Source organism: Phascolarctos cinereus, unplaced genomic scaffold, assembly GCF_003287225.1.
Source record: "Phascolarctos cinereus isolate Bilbo 61053 unplaced genomic scaffold, phaCin_HiC Scaffold_9;HRSCAF=440, whole genome shotgun sequence".
NCBI classification, from domain to species: Eukaryota; Metazoa; Chordata; class Mammalia; order Diprotodontia; family Phascolarctidae; genus Phascolarctos; species Phascolarctos cinereus.
The window spans coordinates 253,035,969-253,057,006 of record NW_027556402.1 but is presented as its reverse complement, the minus strand read 5'-3'; the positions used below and the strand labels follow the sequence as shown (position 1 = coordinate 253,057,006).

General features: G+C 54.2%; 1 protein-coding gene across 1 annotated transcript in view; it reads right to left on the bottom strand.

Moving 5' to 3' along the window:
* Positions 1-21,038, bottom strand: part of DAGLA (diacylglycerol lipase alpha) — a 70,896-nt gene that overhangs the window by 30,059 nt on the left and 19,799 nt on the right.

Sequence of the window (21,038 nt, the reverse complement as noted above, 5' to 3'; positions counted from 1 at the left end):
AGTGATGGGTGCAGGGCAGGGGGGAGAGGACCAGGGAAGGGTCCTTAGAGACATGCCCTGTTGTGGGGGGCCCCCACCCACACTGACCCTGACCCCTTGAAGAAGAGGGAAGGATCCAGGCAGGGTGTGTTTAATTTGGGGCCAGGAAGTAGAGACGGACAGCAAGGGCAGAGACTATACCAATGATTTGCTGTGCATCTTTGGAAAAGTAGCTGCCCCTCTCTGGTCTCAGGTTTCCCACCATTCAGACAGCACTTAGGCTTCGGTGTCACAGAGTCACAGGCTGGGAGGGCTGGGTGGGCTCTCTGGCACCTCTAGTCCAACCGAACGTGAGACAAGAAATGGCCCAGGCTCTGCTGGGCTAGGGCCTCCAGGGAAGGAGGGTCACTACTATCTGCCCCGAGCTCTGAGGTGTTTCTGGGGCAGGCGTTTGGACAGCTAACAGGGCCATCTCCACCTCTCCAATGGCACCCACTCCCCTGTACTTCTCCCAATCAGGTCCATGACAAGTAGCAGGACAAGAGGTGGGGAATGACTGTGTCCAGCTCAGATCCTGGGCCAAGACTGCCACCCCTGGGCAGGAGGGGGAAGCTGCGATGTGAGGGAGCCTGGACTGGGGTGGGTAGGGAAGCATGTGTGCTCTAGACAAGAGCCTCCCTGGCCCAGGTCGTGAGAGACCCCGGGAAGGACTCTGCTACCAAGTGAGCCATACAGGGCAGCCCGAGAAGCTCCCACGGCATCTCGTCCAGGGCGGCGGGTCCTCCCTCCTCAGGGAGTGCGTGTCTGTCCACGGAGACTAGCACCCCATGGGAGGGAAGCTGCAAGCTCCTCCTTCAGCCAGTATGGGCCCCTGGGCAGGCAGCTGCCCACCATCTCTGGCTGAGCACTATCCTCTCTCCCCAGTACAGCTGCTTCAGCTGGTCAACTGGGGCTGTTCTGGCTGGGGGGGGGGGCGGCTGCCTCCTCCTCCTTCTCTCCACACCCTCCCCCAGGAAGTGACATCATCCCACACTCCGAGGAGTGCGGATTCTGGGAAGAGAGGAGAAGGCTGGTGTGGTGATGGCCCTGACCCCCAGCTGGAGATCCCCCTCCTTCTGAAGGAGGGCTCAGCTCTCCTGGCCTGAGAGCCTGGGGGCCGTGCAGTTCCCCCCACCCCAGCAGGACGAGCTGTGTGCTCACGGGGGAGGGGGCTGTCTACACCCAGGAAAGATCCGGGGGCCATAGTCCGATGGGGTCTAGGCAGCAGTAATGGGGAATTCTGTACCTAGAGCCCAGAAACGGAGCCTCCCTGTATAGATCCCTCCTCCCCACAGCCAGGGCCTGAACCAGCCGGCATCCCCCTCCTCCAGTCCTACACCCAGCCGGCCCTGGACGCACACACACCATCCGGCCTGGACGAACGCACACCATCCCGCGGGCAGCCCTCTCAGCCCCAGCCTGCCACGCTGACTTCACAAACACACACAGAGACACTGGAACTCTCTTGGTGAGAACCTCTCTTCCTCAGGGGGGCCTCCCAAAAGGCTCATTATGATCTTGGGGGGAACAGATGAAGCCCTGCACCTGCATCTCCTGCCAGTCCCCAAAGTCCCAGGGTCCGAGGGGGGAGGAGAGCAGACTGGGGAGCCCTGCTGGCCCAGCCGAGGGGAGAGGGCGCTGCGGCTGCCCCCTCCTCCCACAGCAAAGGCCCTGCTCAGAGGGTCCAGACAGGTAGCAGCCAGGCATGTATCACGAGGGATCCCCAGATGCTGCTCTGTGGAAAGGACCTAAGGAGCCAGCAGAGCTCAAGAGCGGGTTGGGGCTGGAGTCAGGAGACCTGAATTCAAGTCCTGGGGCTGCTACTTTTAGCTGTTGCCAGCCTGGGACAGTTTCCTCCTCTGCAAAGTGAGAGGGTTGGTCCTAAACTGCACGCTCTCTTTCCCGCAGGATTGCTGGGCACTTATCAGACTTAGCAGGCCTGGGAAATGGATGCTGGGCAGAATGGAAGGCCCATACAGCATGATGTGCCTGAAATCCCACCGCTGGCAACTCATCCCTTTGAATTCGACGCTGCCCTCTCCGCATACACTCCTAAAAGCCCATCTTCCTTTCCCCTGCCCTGGATCCATCCCATTAGACGCCAGACCCCTCCCTCTCCTCTGTCCCTGCAGAGCCCTCCTGGGCCATTGGCCCAGCTAAGCTCGCGAGGGACGCTAGGGCCCAAGTGGGAAAATGTCTCTGCGTTTCCCGGCAGGCACCCGGGATCACCATGACTGAAGAGGGTGGCGTCCCACCCCCTAAACTCCTGGCACTGCCATCTGTCCGTCCTGCTGCACCGGTCAGTTTGCCCAGCAAACATCCCTGGCTCCTAAGAAACCCTGGGCTTAGCGAGCCAGCAGGCTCCAACCCCAGAGCTAGCAGCCCCTTGCCTGCCAGCGTGTGGGCGGCTGTTGGGAAGGAAGGCTGGCCCTCTGCTCTCCCTGGGGACCCAGGAATCTCGGAGCCACTCTTGGTGAAGACCGTGCATGGTGCTCGTTCTGCTGGAGACCCCAAGACCTCACAATCCTAGCGCTGTCTGTGCCACAGTGGGAGCTGGGAGAGACGGGGGAGGTGGAGGAGCAGCCGTGCGGTCTGGGGTCTGCCCAAAGCAGCTACTCTCTCCCCGGGTATGTGGGCAAGCCATGCCTCCACTGGCTGCTGGGCCAGGAGGGGAGAGGCAGCTCCCTGGCGGGGTTTATTTCTGTGGCATGCACCGGCTCACCCAGCGGGTTCCTATGAGAAGCAGGCCTGGCCTCTAATCCCAGCTCCACCACTTCCTACACGTTGGCGAAGTCACTCAGCCTCTAGAGGCCTCAGTTTCCTCATCTGTAAAAGGAAAGCCTCAATCATATTTAGAAGCCCCCCCGGGGCTGTGCCCTGACCTCCCACCCTGGGCCAGAAGAGGACATGGCTGCTCCTGGGTCATCATATGAGGGGGCTCTCTCCCACCGATGCCTGAGATTCGGCCTTTCATGATTCATTCCTTTGGGAGCTTTCTCCTTTCAGGCTGGTTTTTTTTAATGTACACACTTCAGGGAGGGATGACACATTAACCCCTTAAAGTCTGGGCTGTGACCAGATCCTCTTCCTTCCTAACAAGAGGAGCTCATGAGAAGGTGTGTGAAAGACAGCCTGGCCCAGGGCCAGCCTGGGGGTTCCTGCTTACGGCTGGGAGACCCAGGAACAGTCACTGACCCTGTGGGGCCCAGGGTGCTTCCGAGGGGCTAAAATGCCCACACCCACCCTGGGAATTCCCAGACAGTGGGAGAAGAGGGGAAGGGGAAGGAGAGGCACAGACTGGCTCCTTTCTAATTCTGCAAGAACTGATATCCCCCGCCACCAGCACCATTCCTTTCCTCCAGAAGGATTTATTAAAGACTGACTACACTCCAGGCCCAGGGCTAGGTAATCCTAAGATCTCAGACCTAGAACAGAAAGGCATCCCAGAAACCACTGAGTCTAAACCTCTCACTTTACAGATGAGGAAACTGAGGCCCACAGAGAGGGTATGATTCCTCCAGAGCATTTAAGTGTCAGAGGCAGGATCTGAACCCAGTTCCTCTGGCTGCCCACTGGGCAGAAGGCCTGTATCTCATCACAGAGGGAAACGGGAAAGAGACGCCATGTGGATCGCGGGAGTTCTGGGGAGCTTCACTGAGGCACTGAGCCCACAGAGGAGGCAGGGAGGAGGAGAGTGGCCCAGGGATGAGGCCCCATGCATGACAAGGCACAGTACAAGAGGAAGGCCAGAGGCCTGGACTTTCGAGGGTATGAGGAGAGTCCGGAAGGCAGGCGAGGGCCAACTTATCGTAAAGGGCTCTACACCAAGCAGAGACATGTCAATCTGACCCTGGAGGCAGCAGGGAGGGAGCTGGCAGAGCACAGTGAACCAAGAGTGGCGAGGTCAGACCCGTCCTCAAGGAACAGCAGCGGCCACTGTGCACAGGACGGAAGGAGGTTACCGGATAGGCCAGGTGAGAGTGCCTGAGGCCTCCACACAGGCTGTTAACAGTAAGCAGAGAACGTGAGCTTCTGGCCAACAATGCTGACATGCTGGCAGAGCCAGAGAGGAAGAGGGCTGGGGCCACGTACCGGGCCGGCAGCTCTCCTTGTTGCTAGGGCGGACCCCAAACAGGACCCTGAGGCACTGAGGCTGAGACAGCTCCCTGGCTGGGCGCCTTCTTTCCTACTTCCAAGGCCCCCCCCTGGGCCTTGTGTCTGTGGGTCTGTGAGCAGCATCCCTCCCCAGCAGACATGTCTGGATTTGGGGGCTGGGCTAATTCAAAAGCGAGGGGGGGCTTCTTTCTTTGTCGGTGCTTCCTTTCTAGGTCACCTTCCAGGACAACACAGCACATGCAATCAACAGGCATGAAGTCAGCTCACTTGGTCAGCTCCAGGGAGTTGGGAATCTAGGTCAGAGTGAACTCAGGGCTCCCAAAAGAGACAGCAATGGGAGGTGGGGAGACTCCCCCCCCGCTTCCCTCTCCCCACCTCTGACCTTGAAGCTGATAAGTGGAGTTACAAATGCGCCTGCCTGCTCGCACTCATCTGCCCAGACTGGCTGAGGCTGCCAGGGTTGAGCAGGGCTGGAATTACACCTCAATGAAGGCCTTTCTTTTTGAGGGAGCAGAGGCAGTAAGCCTCCCCCAGACAACTTCCTATGGGAGTGGGGAAAGGGAAGGGACGGGGACCACTGGTCAGAAGATTTAGGGCCAGTGAGGCCAACTCCCCAGCCCTTCCCCTCCCCATTTTACACAAGAAGAAACAGAGTGAGAGAAGATGAATCATTTGCCCAAGGTACCATAGCTACTAAGTATGTGAGGAAGGATTTGAACTCAGGTCTTCCCGACCCCAAGCACAGTGCTCTATCCACCACACTGCCTGGATGTGACCTTTATTTGTACTCCTGGTCACAGACACAGCAATAGGGAATTCAGAGAAGATCTAAGCCAACCCCTGCATTCTACACTTGAAGAACTGAGCCCCAGAGAGGGAAAGGGGCCTCCAGGTCATCCACGAGCCGGGGACAGCCCAGTCAGCCAGTCCCCACTTGAGTGTCCTTTTCCTCACAGCAGCCTCGTTTGGCTCCATTGAAGAGCTCCTGGGCCGCCCTACCTTCTCCACCTCTTCCCCTGGCCCAGTGATACAGTCACTCACCCCTCGGCCAGATCGCTTCTGAGCTCCCCGGGAGAGTCACCCTGGGGAGACTTCTGGGGAGTCCATCTTGTTTACAGGATTGAAGGAAGGTGCATAACCTCTCTCTCCCAAGTCTTCACAATCCGAGGGAGCTCCCACACTGTCGCTAAGGCAGGAAGGACCGATGAGTTTCTCCTGCAGCTGCCCAAGATGCCAGCGGCCTCTGCTCCACACTCCGCCTTGCTTTGCCCAATAATCACTTAACCGCCAGACCCAATGATCTTTTCTCAGGCCTCATCCTTCCCTGGGCTGCTGCCTTCTCAATCTTCTCTCCTTTGGGGGCTCCCCATCCCTGCCTACCCAAGACTGTGGGTGCTCCCCCAGGCTCTGTCTTGGTCTGCTCTCTCTCTCTCTCTCTCCACTCTCTTTTGATGACCATCACCTCCCATCTCCATGCAGATGGCTCCCAGGTCTATATATCCAACCCCAGTCTCTCCCCCGACCTTCCGGCCTACTGGACATTTCCAACTGGCTGTCCCCCAGGCATCTTCGATCCAACATGACCAAAACAGAACTCATTATCCTTCGCCCAACTCATCCCTCTTCCACCCTCTTGGTCACGCAGGCTCTTCACCTGGTTCTTAACCATCTCCCTCGCCCCACATATCCAATCAGGCGCCAAATCTCACCGGCTCTACCTCCACAAGAGCTCTGGTGGCCAGCCATCTCTCTCCTCGCCCAACCACCACTTTAGCTGAGGCCCTCATTGTTCCTTACCCAGACTTCTATACTGACTTCCTCCCTGGTCCTCCCACCTTGTCTTTTCCCACTCCCGTCCCCTGTGCCTAGGACACAACACATCTTCACCTCCCCCCATGGAATCCCTCTTTTCTTTCAAGCACCGGCTTTTATGTGAAGCCTCTAGATACCCTCAGCTAGGAGGCTCTCCGCTCTCAAACTACCTTTTGGGTTTCCGTGTATTCGGACTCCTCATAGTTATTCTGCTTATACAGATTAAATACATGTGCTTGTGCCATGTATACTCTCCATTAGAATGGAAGCTCCTCTAGAATAGGGATTCTTTTAGTCACTGTCTCTGTATACCCAGGGCTCAGCCCAGTGGCCAGTACAAGGCCTTACACAGAGGAAGTACATACTTAAAAATGATGTCAATAAATTCTGACCAGAGGGCCCTTTCAGCTCTCTGAAAGGAGGTGGCCATACTGGAGGCGTTCATCACGGGGAACAGAGTAGGCCCATCATCAAGCGGGCATCCTTGGATGGAACATGGCTACTCTTTCAAGATGGTGGGTGATGCCATCATCTTGGGAACTCATCCTCTTGGTAGACAGGATCCCCTAAAGCTACAGGAGAACCTGTGAGGCCCACTGGATAGAGAGAACCAGCCCTGAAGGTAGGAAGACCCGGGTTCAAGTCCTACCTGGCACAGACTGGCTATGTCACTGATCAACTGACTCAACCACTCAATGCTACGGGGCAGTGAAGGAGAAGATGGACTTACCCTGGGAGGAATCTTGCCCTGCCGGTGAATCAGGGCACTCCCTCTAAAGCTCCAGGAAAAGAATGGTTGAGGGGCAAGGGCTATAAAGGCTCCTCCTACCATTCTGGAGAGCAATTTGGAACTATGCCCAAAGGGCTACAAAAATGTGCATAGCCTCTGACCCAGCAACAGCACTTCTAGGGCTAAAGAGATCATACAAATGGGAAAAGGACCCACAGGTACAAAAATGTTCATAGCAGCTCTTTTTGTGGTGGCCAAGAAGTGGAAATTGAGAGGATGCCCATCAATTGGGGAATGGCTGAGCAAGGTGTGGTATATGAATGTAATGGAACGCTATTGTGCTATAAGAAATGATGAACAGGCTGACTTCAGAAAAAGCTGGAAAGACTTGTATGGTCTTATGCTGAGTGCAGTGAGCAGAACCAAGAGAACGTCGTACACAATGACAGCCACGTTGTACAATGACTAAGATTGTTAAACTGAACCCTTCTCAGCATTACAAGGATCTAGGACATCTCCAGAGGCCTCAGGATGGAAAATGCTGTCCACATCCAAAGAAAGAACTATGGAAGTCGAATCGCTATCACTTATTTTTACCTTCTGTTGAGTTTAGTTTCATCTTTCTGATGGTTCCTCCTATTGGTTTTAATTTTTACTTACAACTTCACTAATGTAAAAATATGTTTCATGGGTATGTAAATGTAAAGCCTATATCAGATTGTGTGCCGTCTTGGGGAGGGTGGGGGGGAAGGAAGGGGGAGAAAAATTTTCAACTCAAAAGCACATGGAAGTGATTGTTGATAAATCAAAATAAATTAATAAAATTTAAAAAAATAAACATAAAAAAAATTTAAAAATTTAAAAAAAAAAAGGCTCCTAGCAAGAAGAAGGGCCAGAGTCACTTGGCTACTTTCTTGTTCACAAAAGACAAGAGTAAAGGAAGGCAGTGAAGGACCGCTGAGTGAAAACACAACCTCTTCCTGTTCTGGACAGGGGAGAATCAGCATCTTTAACTCTCCCATCTGCAAAGGCCTTTCTACTTTCCACAGGGCCTTTGTGCACATCATTTCATCCTAGTCTCACAACATTTTGAAATCAGCATCATTTTTCCCATTTTGCAGATGAGGAAATTCAGGCACAGAGGAGTTCAGAAACTCGGCCAAGGTCACATAACAAGTCAGAGATAACTAAAGTTGAGACAGGAGCCCAGGCCAGCTGCCTCACAATCCTGTGGGTGTTCCACTTGCCCCACTGTTGCCCTGGGGTATTATGATTTTTAATCCTGCTGAAGTCCTAGACTCCCACTAAAATGACCCAGGAGCCACTGAGGCAGTGGCATTAAACAGCCCCAAGGGGCTTGTTTTCCTTCCTTTCTCTTTCTGCCCTCTCCCTCCACCCTCTCTGATATGACTTGAAGCCTGCTTGGATGAGCCAGCCTGGCCCAGCAGTGAAGCCAGGGTTTGAAAGATACTGGCTGCAAGAAGGAGGAGAGGGAGGTGAGAGAGAGAGAGCACACGCGGGTTTGGGTCCGGGTGTGTTCAACCCAAGCTAGAGGCCTGAAAGCTGTTGATTTTCACACATCAGATGGGTTGGAGCAGAAGCAGAGCTGATCTTGCCCAGTGCTGGGTCCAGATTCAGCATAAGAGGGGCCTTTTTACGGAGTCTCTCTAACTCACTGTGCCTCTGACATCAGGTGGTGGAGTCCAGTAGGACTGTCTGGGAGAATGGGTCTGCTGTGGAGAGCTCCAAGCCGCCCAGAATTGGTGCCTTCTTTCCTTGAGGCAGGGCCCTGGGAGGTGGGACCCCTCCCCCGTTCCCCCAGGATAAAGCCTGCGCCCTTGGGTAGCCACCCCACAAACAGGGCAATTTCAGGGCTGGGTAGAAGGTGAATGGGGGAGCAAAGAGGGAGAGGAGAAACTCCTATCCTGTTTGGGGCAATGCCTCTGAACGTGCAAGGCCTTAGGAGAAGCCCCTCTGCAGGACGGCCAAGGGCCAGGTGGCTGGCTCCAGCTTCTCCCGCCCGAGGCACCGCTCCTCTTCCCCACCACAGTTCCATCTTGTCCCAGGCTTCTTGTTCTCACGCTAATTATTTTACATTTGTCTGCACTGAACTGAATTTGCCATCTGCTGCTGGCCCAGTCAGCGACACCAGCCAACTTGGTTGGAATCTGGTGCTTTTGTTTCCTGGTATTTGTTCGGGAAATGAGGAACATATTGTGGAGAAATGAGAAGGGTCTAAAGAGGTCCTTTGGGCCCTCCCCTGGAGATATCTCTCTCCTCTCCTGCCCTCCCCCTCATCTCCTGGCTTATAGTCTAGGCTTGCGGCCCAGTTGGTTTCAGAAGATTCCAGTATTCCCCACGAGGGGCTGTTCTGGTTCTGGAAGCTGGCTGACTTGTTTTCCCTCAAGAAACATGTTCTTCTCCCTTTTGGCCCATTCCTCCCGCTCCGAACCATCCCAATTCCCTCCCCTCTCCAGCTAGTCACTGCGTGGATACGCACTAATGAGCTGGTTGCCCCATTCAGCAGCTCTTCTGCCCAATTTGAAATCCTTTCCTTTGAGGCCGACTGCTTACACAGAATCTTTGAGTCAATCAGGACGTCCAGAGCTTAACCAGTCCACTCCCGGGTCACCAGGCAGACTCAGAATTACATAAGCCCCGGAGACAAGGACCCAGATTTAAAAGCGCTTTAGGGAAGGAGGCTCCCTAATCTCCCTTGGTAATCATAAGGAAAGAGCTGCCTTCTGCGAAACCTGACATACTGTGGTGAACTGAATTGCACTTTGGGGAGTCCCATCTTTTCTGGGGTGACTGAACATCTACAAGCATTTCTTCTGTCCTTGTTCTTCCCTCAGAAATTGATAATATGAATGAGGCACCCCAAATCCCACATTCAATGGGGAGGCTTCTTGACTGGGTTAGATGAACCTCAGATTGGAAGAATAAATAAATAAATGAACTCCTTCCAAAGATGCAGAGTAGGGTTGGGAGGGAAGATACGATTTTGTTCTGGGACCATCAAGGAAGAAGCACCAAGGAGCTTCCGGGCCAAAGAGGATCATGGGCCAGGCCATCCCAGGGTAGCTGCCTTACCATGCTGCTCATGTCTGAAGCATCTAGTCTCTTTTCCTCTATGAAAGAGTTCCATAGGATGGACCCCTGGTCTGAAGCGTGTGAAAGAGGGAATTGGGACAGGCGTCCAGGGACAAGGAACACTCCACCCGGAGACGTGCTGGTGCCCGAGAGTGAGGCTGGGCTTGCGATGGCTGGGGCTGCAACCACTCTCTGCCTCCAAGGAGCAGAGCCAGCTCAGCCATTCAGAAAGGCACAAGCCATTGGGCACATCAGAGTCAGAAGGTCTAGGAGGTTTGGTGACTCCAGAAAGTCCAGCGATCAGAGAAGATTAGAAGGTCTGAATGTGCCAGGCATTTCAGAAAACTCTCCCTTATCTCTCATCTAAATACTTCATGCTGCCAACAGACCGAGACCACTTCCTCTTGCCATGAACGAAGACAGAAGGCCCCTGATCCTCACTTCTTCCATGCTCTCTGCTCATGTTCCAAGCTAAGCAACAACTTCCTTTGGCCTTCCCCGGAGGATCTTAATCTTTAACTCTTCCCACCACCGAGCTCTCACCTCCAAATTCTTTCCCTGGCTCCGTCATAGCAAGTCTTTTGACCAGTCTCGGGCAGGATGTCTTTCCATACCCATCATCCCAGCAGTGCAGGCAGGATCAGAAGCATGCAGAGAAGTTCTCTTAGAGAGCTGGCTAACCCTTCTGTAAAACCTGCGGCAATGAGGCGACGAACAACTGGTCAGACCTCTTCCAGACCAACTTTCCCTGGGTCCTTGCAGCTCAAGATTGGCCCCTCAGGCCAACCCGGCCTCATCCTCCTTCCTTCCCTGAGATCTAAGACACTTTGGCCTAGTGGACCAACAGCCCTTGCCTCCACCTAAAGCAGGCACCCTCCTCTTGCTGCACGCTTTGCTTCTGGTCCCCACTCCTCTGCCACCCATAGTGGGTAGTTATCAGTACTCTCCTACAAGAGACAGATCCACAAATGACTCCTCCCCAGATGGCTCAGCTTGTCTCTCTCCACACAGCTATGGAGCCGGTCGGTTCCTGGCCCCACGTCCAAATGATTGGTTCTCTCGGGATTCCTCTCTCCCCTGAGAGCAGCACACGGCAGTGTACCATCACCTGCCAGCTCCCTGAGGGGGATGTGAAGCGGACATACCTGGCCCCATCTTCCTTCCCTCCCCCCAACCCTGGCTCCTAGGCTTTACCACCATCCATTTGTCAGTCTGTTTGAAGGGTAGCTGAATCCTGCTCATCCGAATTCACTGCATGAGCAAGATCCCTCAGCAGCTGTGTCCAAAGTTTCACAAACACACACACACAGTGGAGGGGGTGGAACAAGCCTCCAAGTAGACGCCTCGCCAGCCCAGAACACATGCTGGAGGCTCAGCTGATCCAATTCACTTGAACCCATTTCCCTGGGCCACAAGGAAGTGGAGATCAAGTGTCAGAGTAACAGGAGCCCCTTCTCTGGGGAGGATGTCTGCAGAGTCACACACACGTGAAGGGAAGGACAGACACGTCACGTCCCTGCAATGGAAGGAGCCTTCAGGCACAGAACCCCAAGAACAGCTCTGGATGTCTGCTGGGCAGAGGGTTTCCCCAGAGACCAGAGAGGGCCCACAAACATTGCCTGGTGCTCTTATGAACTCTCCCAAGGACAGCCATGCACTGGCAGATAATCAGGAGCTGAGAAGTTTGGACCCTAGGGTTAATCCTGATTCCAGCAGATTTTATTAAGGAAAAAAAAATCCATCGAGTTGTTTCTATGTCTGGTTTGAACATCGCTGGTTTCTTTCATGTCCCTGGGCTCTGGAGAGGCCTTCAAAAGGCCCAGGAGTCACCTGGGCTCCTGCACCAAGGATGTGCTACGCAGGTCACTCACCGCTGCTGAGGGCTCTCAGCTTGAGAGCCGTGACCAGGTCCTCCAGAGGATACTAGCACTTCCCAGGCTGGACAACCCAGCGTCTACAAACTTGGATATGCAAACTGGGGGGCCTTGTCCTGGCGTGGACACAGCCCTTTCTTCTTCTGCCCTCTGACAAAGCCCCCAGAGCTGCAGCCGACAATGGGGACGGCCAGAGCAAGGCCCTTGTTGACTGGACTGCCCTTGCCTTCAGGGGTTTACATTCTCACTGCCTTTCCCTCTGTCCAAATAGGAAGAGCAGAGATTTCCTCTGACGTTCCTGCCAATGGAGAGACTCCGGGATCCAGGGAACAGGGCCACTGGTTCATCCCACTGAGTTCTCGGCTGCCCCAAGGACAAACACCATCTCCCTTCACTTCAGTTTGCTATGGTGCCTTTATATAATGAGCACTTGAGATACGCTGATTTCCTAGGAACCATCGTGAGGCCTTTTTCAAGGCAGACAAACTGAGGCCTGGAGAGAGATCAGACTTTGCTTGGGGCCACATGGCCAATCCACAGCTGGGCCCGAGAAACCCGGCAAATAGTCTATGCTTCCAGCCCCACCTGTGCCCAGAGGCCCTGGACAGTAAGGCTCTGCCCTCTGACAAAGCCCCCAGAGCTGCAGTCGGCAGCAGGGACAAGCAGAGCAAGGCCCCTGCTGACCAGATGGGGCCGGGGGGGGGGGGCCAGGACATCCCCCCCAGCCCAAAGTGGGCAGTGGATTCCATTTAGCACAGAAACTACCTGGGGCTTTGCAGGAGCGTGACAGCTCACACCAGAAGCTCACACCAGCCTCCCCTGGGGCTTGCTCTCTGCACACCATTAACCACCACGGATGACAATGAAGAAAAACTATCCCTTTTACGGCAGTGGAGAGGCCCGGAGAGAGCTCCGAGGGCTCTCAGCAAACCACAGGCAATAAGCCTTTTAATGGACATGCTGCGAGAGTGGGGAGAAGTCCAGGGCTGAACCTGATAACTGTTAATGTGCTGCCTCACCCGGGGAGCCCAGGACAGTGCTTGAGCACAGAAGAGCACACCCCCACCCTGACCAGGGCCCCTCAACCGGGTCCTAGACTGCATGGGAGACTCGGGAACGAGGACTAGAAAATCACAAGGGGTGCTGTGGCTGGGGTCTGCCTGCATTACCACGCGACCCAGCTAACTTCTGCAGGAATACTAGAAATAACTCTCGGTAATTCGATGCTGCAGGCAGTGACCGAGATCGTGGGCTCTGAGGTCTCCTGGAGCCTCTGCCCCCCAACCTGGGAGCACCCCAGCTGTCGGCACAGCCCAAAACTGGGAACTAGGCGCGAAGATGCAAAGAGGCAAATTTCAACCCAGGTAACAAACAGCTTCCTAACTGCCCCTAAGAGGAACGGGCTGCTTTGGGGGGCGGTCCCATCACTGCAGGTCCAATTGGCAGGAATGCTGCAGGAGGGACACCTGTTCAGGTGTGGGTTGGAGGAGAGGACCTCTGAGGTGCCTTCTGACTGTGAGTCTGCATGTGGCCATAGATAAAAGTCTAGGCCTCCCCTGCTAGCCCAAGCAGGAGCAAGGCTGCCTGCCCTAAGGAGGGGCATCCCAGGGGGCAGGGGGCTGGACCCCTGGTCTATCAGGATGTGTCTCAGCCCCTGCTTGCCCACTGAGGTCATACAGATTTAGAGGATGACAGGCACAGTTGTCCCGGCTCACTCAGCTCCGACGTGCTCTAAGCAACAACAGGAATGCCTGGCATGGTGGAAAGAACCCTGCATGTGAAGCCAGAGTACACGGGCGCGACCCTGGCTCTGCTTCTGATAACACTGAGGTGTACGTGGCCAAGCCGCTCCTGCCCAGGACCTCGGTTTTCTCCTCTCCACAATGGCTGGGGGAGTATGCATGGGTGACCCCCAGTTTCCACCTTGGCTTTATTTTGCCAATCCCACACAGTCCTGCCCCACGAGGTCGGCCAAAGCACTTGTCAGAATCCCCCGTCACCCTCCCAGAAGGAGACAATGCGCTCAGTGCTCAGACTTCCTTGACCCCGTCTCTGGTCTCTGGCCCTCATCATAACCGTGTGAGACACACCACCACTAGGACCCAAAACGCATGAAACGTCACTGCCAGGGGAGGGCCTGAGGGGACACCTGCCCCAAACCCTCATTTTACAGAGAAGGAAATGAAGGCCAAAGGAAACGACCCACCCAAGATCATGCAGGCTGGCTGGTGGCAGAGCTGGCTACAGCTCCCCTTCCTCCCCTCAGGCCATGCATAGCACCTGCTCTGAGGCATTCCCAAATCTCCTCAACCTCTGGACCGAGATGCCCAAGGAGGAAGCTCTGGTCTAGAGGGGGCCTTGTCCCTGGCTAGACATCCTTGCAAAGTACTCACATAAGCACTGTTGAAGGCAATCTTCCCAAGCACTGCCCCTCTAGGGAAACTGAGGCCCTGAAAAGTTAAGTGATTCACCCAGGATCATGAAGCAGTCATGCTGGGCTCCAGACGGCCCCAGGATCCTTTTGACATCTCATGCTGTCTCCCTGGAGTGACCGTGATTTGCCCTCTGCCAACCTCCCAGGGATATTATGAGAACAAATAAGATAAAACACAGGCTTCTCAGAAGAAAGACACACACTATAAAAGTCACCATAATGTCATTACTTCCCTTTATGCTGTGCCAGGGCCTTGGGGCAGGCTGGGCCTGTGTGTGCTCTCTGGTGGGTGGGGGCAGGGCTGGGGGAGGGGGGCTGCAGAAGCCCAGCTGTGACCCAGGGGCCCAGCTCTCAGCAGAGTGCTGCTGGGGCAGCAGAGGCCGCAGCCCAGAGCCCGGTTGAGAGTCACCACCCACTGTGGTCCAGGCTTTCTGGCCCTGGCCACTGTCACCATGTATGTGACACAGCTCCCCCACCCCACCTCTCTGGGGCCCTGGGCAAAGCACTCCCCCTTGCTGCCTTCAGCTTCCGATCTGGGAAGCAAGGGCATTGGGGTGCCCAGGCTTCCCCACTGAGCTCCTTAGAGAGAAGAAGGGGTATGAATTATCATGCCTGCTGCCCAGTAGGGAAGAGGGCTGTCATCCCCAGCCAGGAGGAGGTGGACGGCTAGTCTTCTCAAGCCTTGGGGGTGGGGAAGCTGGAGACTCCCTAGTTCCCCATCCCTGCCAGACAACAGCCTGGCCTGGTCCTCCACGCTGCTTCCCTTGCCTTGGTGAGTAAGTTGTGGAGTCCCTGGGCCAATGGCTCTCCCCCCACCCCCACTCCAGCTGAGAGGCCACGGGGATCAATGGGTGGAGGGTCTGTCTGCTGTGGTGAGAGCAGGGTTTCCCAAGAGCATGAGACAGTAGACCTTTCTTTGCAGCTGGGCCCTGTCAGGACTTGGTGGTCTGGTCTCTCCTCCCCCCCACCAGCCCTGGAATGGTCGGGGTCAAGGGGACGGCAGAGCCACAAGTAGAACGCTGCATTCTGCTTTGCTAGAGAGAGGAGCTCCGCTAGCCAGGGAGGGAAGGGCTCGGAAAAACAATCAGGACTGGTCCTCCGCTCCCACCTCTCAGCTCAAGCTGGGGAAAGGGTCCGCCCCCTCCTGCACCCCACCCCATCCCCCACAGAGAGGGAAGGGCAGATCTTAACCCTCCCGGGTTACAGAATGTCTGAGGAGGCTGTGAGCACCACCGGGACATCTCATTCACCCTCCCAGTGCGCCTGAGTGGTGCAGAGCACAGGGACGCTGAGGCCGTTCAGCTGGGCAGGGCTATGGGTGATGGCCCACACTCCTAGGAAGAGCTAGATGATTGCAGGCATTCTTCCTCGCACGGTGATCTCCTCTGAAAGAGGGGACCACTCCTGTGGAGGGAGGACAGAGAAAGGGAGGCACCCAGGCCCCGCTGGGAGAGCCAATGACCTCTCTGCTAACGACACCTAACTGCCCTGCAGCAGGGCCCTGCCCTTACTTGTGTCTGCCCACACTGCTGAAGCCGCCACTGACAGACAGACAGACACTAGGAAGACGTCTACGGCCACATGAGCTCTCGCTGTCTGCCAGCTGCCTGATCCTGGCACAGGGAGAGGGGACGGCAGGCTGGGCAGCACGCGCAGCAGACTGCGAGGCCCAAGGCCTGGAAAGTGCTTTAAGAACCACTGGCTGGTGTCCTCTTCAAGAGGACTCAGCTGCTGCTTCACAGGAAGAAGTGTGTGTACGTGTGCATGTGTGCATGTATGTGCGTCCATGCCCCAGCTGACAGGCAGCTTAAATGTGCCTTTGCAACTCCCCCAGCCCTGTTGCCCCCCCACTCTGTCCTGTGGGTGACAGCTCTCACATCCCCTGAGGCTTCTCTGTCTTTAGGCCAAACATCCCCTGTCCCTCAGAGTCTTCAATTCTGGTGGCCCTCCTCCAGCACCTCTCCCACCTGTCCACGTGCTTCTGAAAGGGCGACCCCCAGCACTGCAGACGTGGTGGGAGAAGACAGGAGCCGAGAGGGCGGATCTCTGGCCTCCCTCGGCTGGAGGCTGGGCCTCTCTCCAGGGAGCCGGAGATCACAACAGGTTTCTTGGTTGCTACATCTCCCTGCTGCCTCTGCAGCTCACTAATCCCTCACTTACCTGGAGATTGGTCCAGCAAGGCCCTTCCCATCTGGTATTTGTAAAATGGATGTTTTAAACCCAAGTCTAAGCCTTCCCACTGATCTCTACAGATTTCCCCCTTCCTAGACTTGGCCCAACAGAAAGACAATCACAAAGATAAAACAGATGATTTTAATGACACAAGATTTAAAAGCTTCTACATAAACAAAAGTAATGCATCAAAGAAGGAGAAAGAAAGCAACTGACCTGGGAAAATATGTGTACTGAATATTCCTGGTAAGGGTTTGTATCCAAACCATTTACATAACGAGCAGAGATATGTAAAACCAAAGGCCGTTCCCCATGAGAAGTAGTCAGAAGACAAGGGCAAACAAGAATGAAGAATCTCAGATGATTAATGACCATAGGTTTGATTGATCAAAATCCCTACCAGGAGAAATGCAAACCAATACAACCCTGATGTGCTCCACTCATAGTAAATGAGCAAAGATGACAAAAAATGGGAATGGTCAGTGTTAAAGGAGCCATGAATTAGCACCACCATTCTGGAAAGCAACTGGGAATTGTGCACATAAAGTGACTCTCGGACCCTGAGATTCCACTGCTGCCTAGGAGAGAGCCTTGACCAAAGAAAGCTCCGTAGGCAACAAAATCTTTACAGCAGCAAAGACTGGAAACCACAGAGATGCCCGTAAACTGGGGCCCGACGCACAGAGCGCTCACTACCTGAAACACAGAAACACGGCTCTGCTGCAAGAAATGGCGACCATGACAGACACAGAGAAGTGTGGGAAGACTTCCACGACCCGATGCAAAGTGAGATACGCAGAACCAGGAGAACAACAGAGCCGACAACTAACTATAAGAATGTACAATAGCAGGAAATGAACGTTATGGAATTACCAAGAATCAACCGGAGTCCAAAGAAGAGACAGAAGAAGATACTTCCAAAGGCACCCCAAAGGGCCTGGCAAGGGGGAAGATGTGCGACAGTAGGGAACACGGCATACAATAGCAGTCTTTTTCTACGCATTGATCAATTCTGCTGCATTTTTTCTTCTCTTCCTCTTTTTCTTTTTGGAAAAAAATTATTTGTTATAAGGAGGGTTGGAGAAATATGGTGGGAAATCCAGGCAATAAAAAAACAAAAGATGTCAATAAAATTGATTTTAAAAATAGATTCAGCCCAATCCTGCCATTTTAGTATGCCATGATCCTTTCCGGTTTTGACTCTGTCCTCCAGTGTATTCGTCATTCCCACAACCTGGTCACCTGCAAATTTCATGAGTCTACCTCAGATACATTTTGTCCAAGTCTCTCAATGGCCCCAAATTCATACAGATCCCTGGGATGCTCCCCCGGAGGCCTCCAGCCAAGCCAACACTGAACCATGAACAACTGACTGTGCTTTGATTATGGCTACCCGACCCAATCCAAACCATCCAATAATCTTCTCATCTACTCTACAACTTCCCATCTTCTTCACAAGAAGCACATGAGAGACTTTATACAATGCTTTGCTAGAGCTTAGGAAAACTTTAGCTACGGCACTTCCCTCCACTGTTCATTACACAATCCAGTCAAAAAAAGGAAACTGCCCTAGGCTGGCGTGGCCTGTTCTTGGATGCCATACTGCTTCTTTGGAGCCAGATGCTCACTGCCCATTTCTTGGAAGATCCGTTCTAGAACCTGCCCGGGCACTGCAATCTGACTCACCAGGCACAGCTTTCTCTAGCCCTTCTGTATCTCTGATGTTCTCCAAGATCCCATTGAGACAGAAATCACACCCAGCTCCTGCAGTGTTTCCAGGTTGGGTCTGCATCCTCAGGATTCTGCACGGTGCTCAGCACAGGCCAGTGGAAAGGTCTGGAGTCAAAAGACGCTGGGTTCAAACCCCAGCTCTTCTATTTGCTGCAGGGGTCGCTTTGGGGAAGGCTCCGTTTTCTCACTTGTAAAATGAAGGGGTAGGACTAATCTAAAGTCCCTTTCGGCTCTAACTCTCACGATCCTGTGAACCTAGCTAAGGTCGAATCAACGCTCTTGCTTCTTCATTTCTAAGCAAGTCACTGGTAGTCCCACAGGGGTAGGAGACTTGAACTCATTAACGGCGATGAGACGTTCCTTGCTGTTCAGTTGTTTTACTTGGGTCCAACTCTCTGTGACCCCATTTGGGGTTTTCTTGGCAAAGATACTGGAATGCTTTTGCCATTTTCTTCTCCAGCTCATTTTACAGATGAGGAAACTGAGGCAGACAGAAGTTAAGTGACTTGCCCAGGATCACACGGCTAGTTAAATGTCAGAGGCTAGATCTGAACTCAGGTCTTCTGGACTCCAGGGCCACAGCTCTATTCACTGCACCACCCAGCGGCCCAGAGACGGTCCTTCTGCCTCCTTGGACCTTGGGCACCAGCTGCCTCTTCAAAGGTCATTCTCCTCAGCGAGAAAATGGAACAAAGAAGGAAGTGCTCAGGTCCGTCTTCTCTGCGTCGTCAGGTATTGTCATCCCATCCGCCCCACACGCTGCACGCAGCCCTTTCTGAGGCTCTGCTGTCACCCTACGTAGCTTAGAAAAACAGACTAACCACACACACACACACACACACACACACACACAGGCATGCATGCGCGCACACCCCAGGAAAACTGCCTTTGTTTTCCTTGGTTTCCCTGGAGCCTCCGCTCGCTCATTCTGAGCTTTTCACCCTCCTGAAGCCATGTTTTCAGGGTTGGGCTGAGCTGCTTCATGCCTCATGCTTCTTGGGCCAGTTTCTGTCACCGCCCCTGCTTCTCATCTTTAAAGTCTATGTTGGTTGGTAAGTTCCCTGTTCATCCAACTGGCCTCTTCAGAGAACTCCCATTTTTCTGCCTCACTGGAACTCTTTTCCTTTGTAATTCCAGAATTTCACTCATGACAGTTTCCCATCCCTCCTGGGCACAAATTTCCCTTGGGGAATTTTAGTCCAGAGGATCCTGGCCAGCCCTCCCTTGACTCCCCTGAAATCTACTTTGCCAGACCCAGATTTCGTCCTCCCTATCACAACTCCAGGAGGGTCTGCTCACTTCCCCCTTCCCCAAAGTTCCCATCATCTCACCCAGCAACCACTTCCTCCCTCTTCATGAGAATTCGATTCTGTAAAGGATTTCTCCTTGTGGGCTCCTCTGTCCTTGGAAAAATGAAAATATCGTTACATCAAGTCAAGAAGTTATTAGCAGTTCTGTCTTTGGCAGAGAGCATGCCAGCAGATGTCTGGAGAACTGAAATGTCTCTTCTTTACTGTATCGGGGACCTTGGGGTTTGGTTTATAAGCTGCATCCTGAATGGGGTGGGGGTGGGGGGTCCCTCAGCCTAAAGCAATTTTCTGACTCACCCAGAGCTGGAGTGGGATCCCCAGGACCTCCTCTAGTCTGCTTTCCACCACAAAGCCACCAGCTTCATTGGCACGTTCCTAGTTGCCTGCCAGACCACGTCCAAGGCTTTCCAGCTCACTCAAGAGCATTTGAGGTGTCACTGACACTGCCCCCTCATCCTGAAAACATTTTGGTCCCTGACCCCTTCCTTCTGAGCCCCTCTCAGAGCTGGAGGCCTAAGAAAGCCTGGTCAGTCATCCCAAGTCATCTCAGCAGGCCAGCTGGTGAGAATGAACTCCAAGGAGCTGATGCACACAGAAGAGACATCTGTCTCCTTTCCCACCTGCAAAGAACCAGAGTGGTGGCCTCCCAGCAGGAGAGGGTCTAGATGGCCCAGCCTTCTCCTAGAACTTTGCCTCCTCCCCTCGCACACCACCTGCATCACCTGGGCCGGGCAAATCCTTCAGCAAACAGCGAGCCCGTCAGGTGTGAGGTAATGGAACCAATGTCCTCCACAGCTGGGAAAAGCAAACAGGGCAGTAACCATCCTTTGCGACTGTCCTGATCCCACTAGAGGCCCCAGGAATGCCAGGGAGTCAGTGGAGGGCTGCAGGTGTGGGAGACTCTCTGCTCCCAGGCACAGGGCTGGTTGATGGGGCCAGACCTCCACCAAGGAGGTTTCTGCCAAGAGGGGGGCCGGAGAGAAGCCTGGATTCCAGACGCATGACTTATAAGCCTGCCCGGCCAACAGTCAGGGAAACAATTTTCTGGTTCAACCCCAAAAGCTGTGGTTTCTCCATCCTGTAGGTAGAGCCCAATTTGGACCCTATACCAGGTAAGGGGCTGGGAAGCTGGCCAGAAATCTGGGTTGAAACCACAGCTTAGGTTAGAATTCTTTGTGACGAGCTTTGCCTGAGCAGGACGAGAGCACAAAATGGGAAGGCACGACGATCTCCCCACCTTCCTTTGATCAGGGCCTGTACCATTTGGAAAGGCACCCATGCCTCCAGTCCACTTCCTCTCTGCCAGTTGTCCGGGATGCCCAGCTCCTGGCAGGGCCCTCCATGACTGGACGCCAGGCTGTCTCCAGGTCTGTCACACGTCACTGCCCTCTGTACACTCTACGGTCCCACCTCCAGGCCTTTGCCCGGTCTGTCCCCCGTGCCTAGAACACCCTCTCTCCTCACCTCCTCCTCTCAGCATGCCTAACTCTCGTCAGCCCAGCTCAGGCACCGCCTCTTTCCTGCCACCTCCAGCTCCCGGTGACCCTCGACTACTTTCTATTAACTCTGTGTGTATTCCAGATTCACTGACGTACGTGATGGGGTTTCTGGAGAGAGTATAAGCTCTTTGAGGGCAAAGACGATTTCGTTTTCACCTCTGCACCCCCAGGGTTTGGCCCACAGGAGATGCGGGAGTGACTGCCTGGCAACTGCTGGAGTCCCAGTTCAAGGCTGCACCTTGAAGGCAG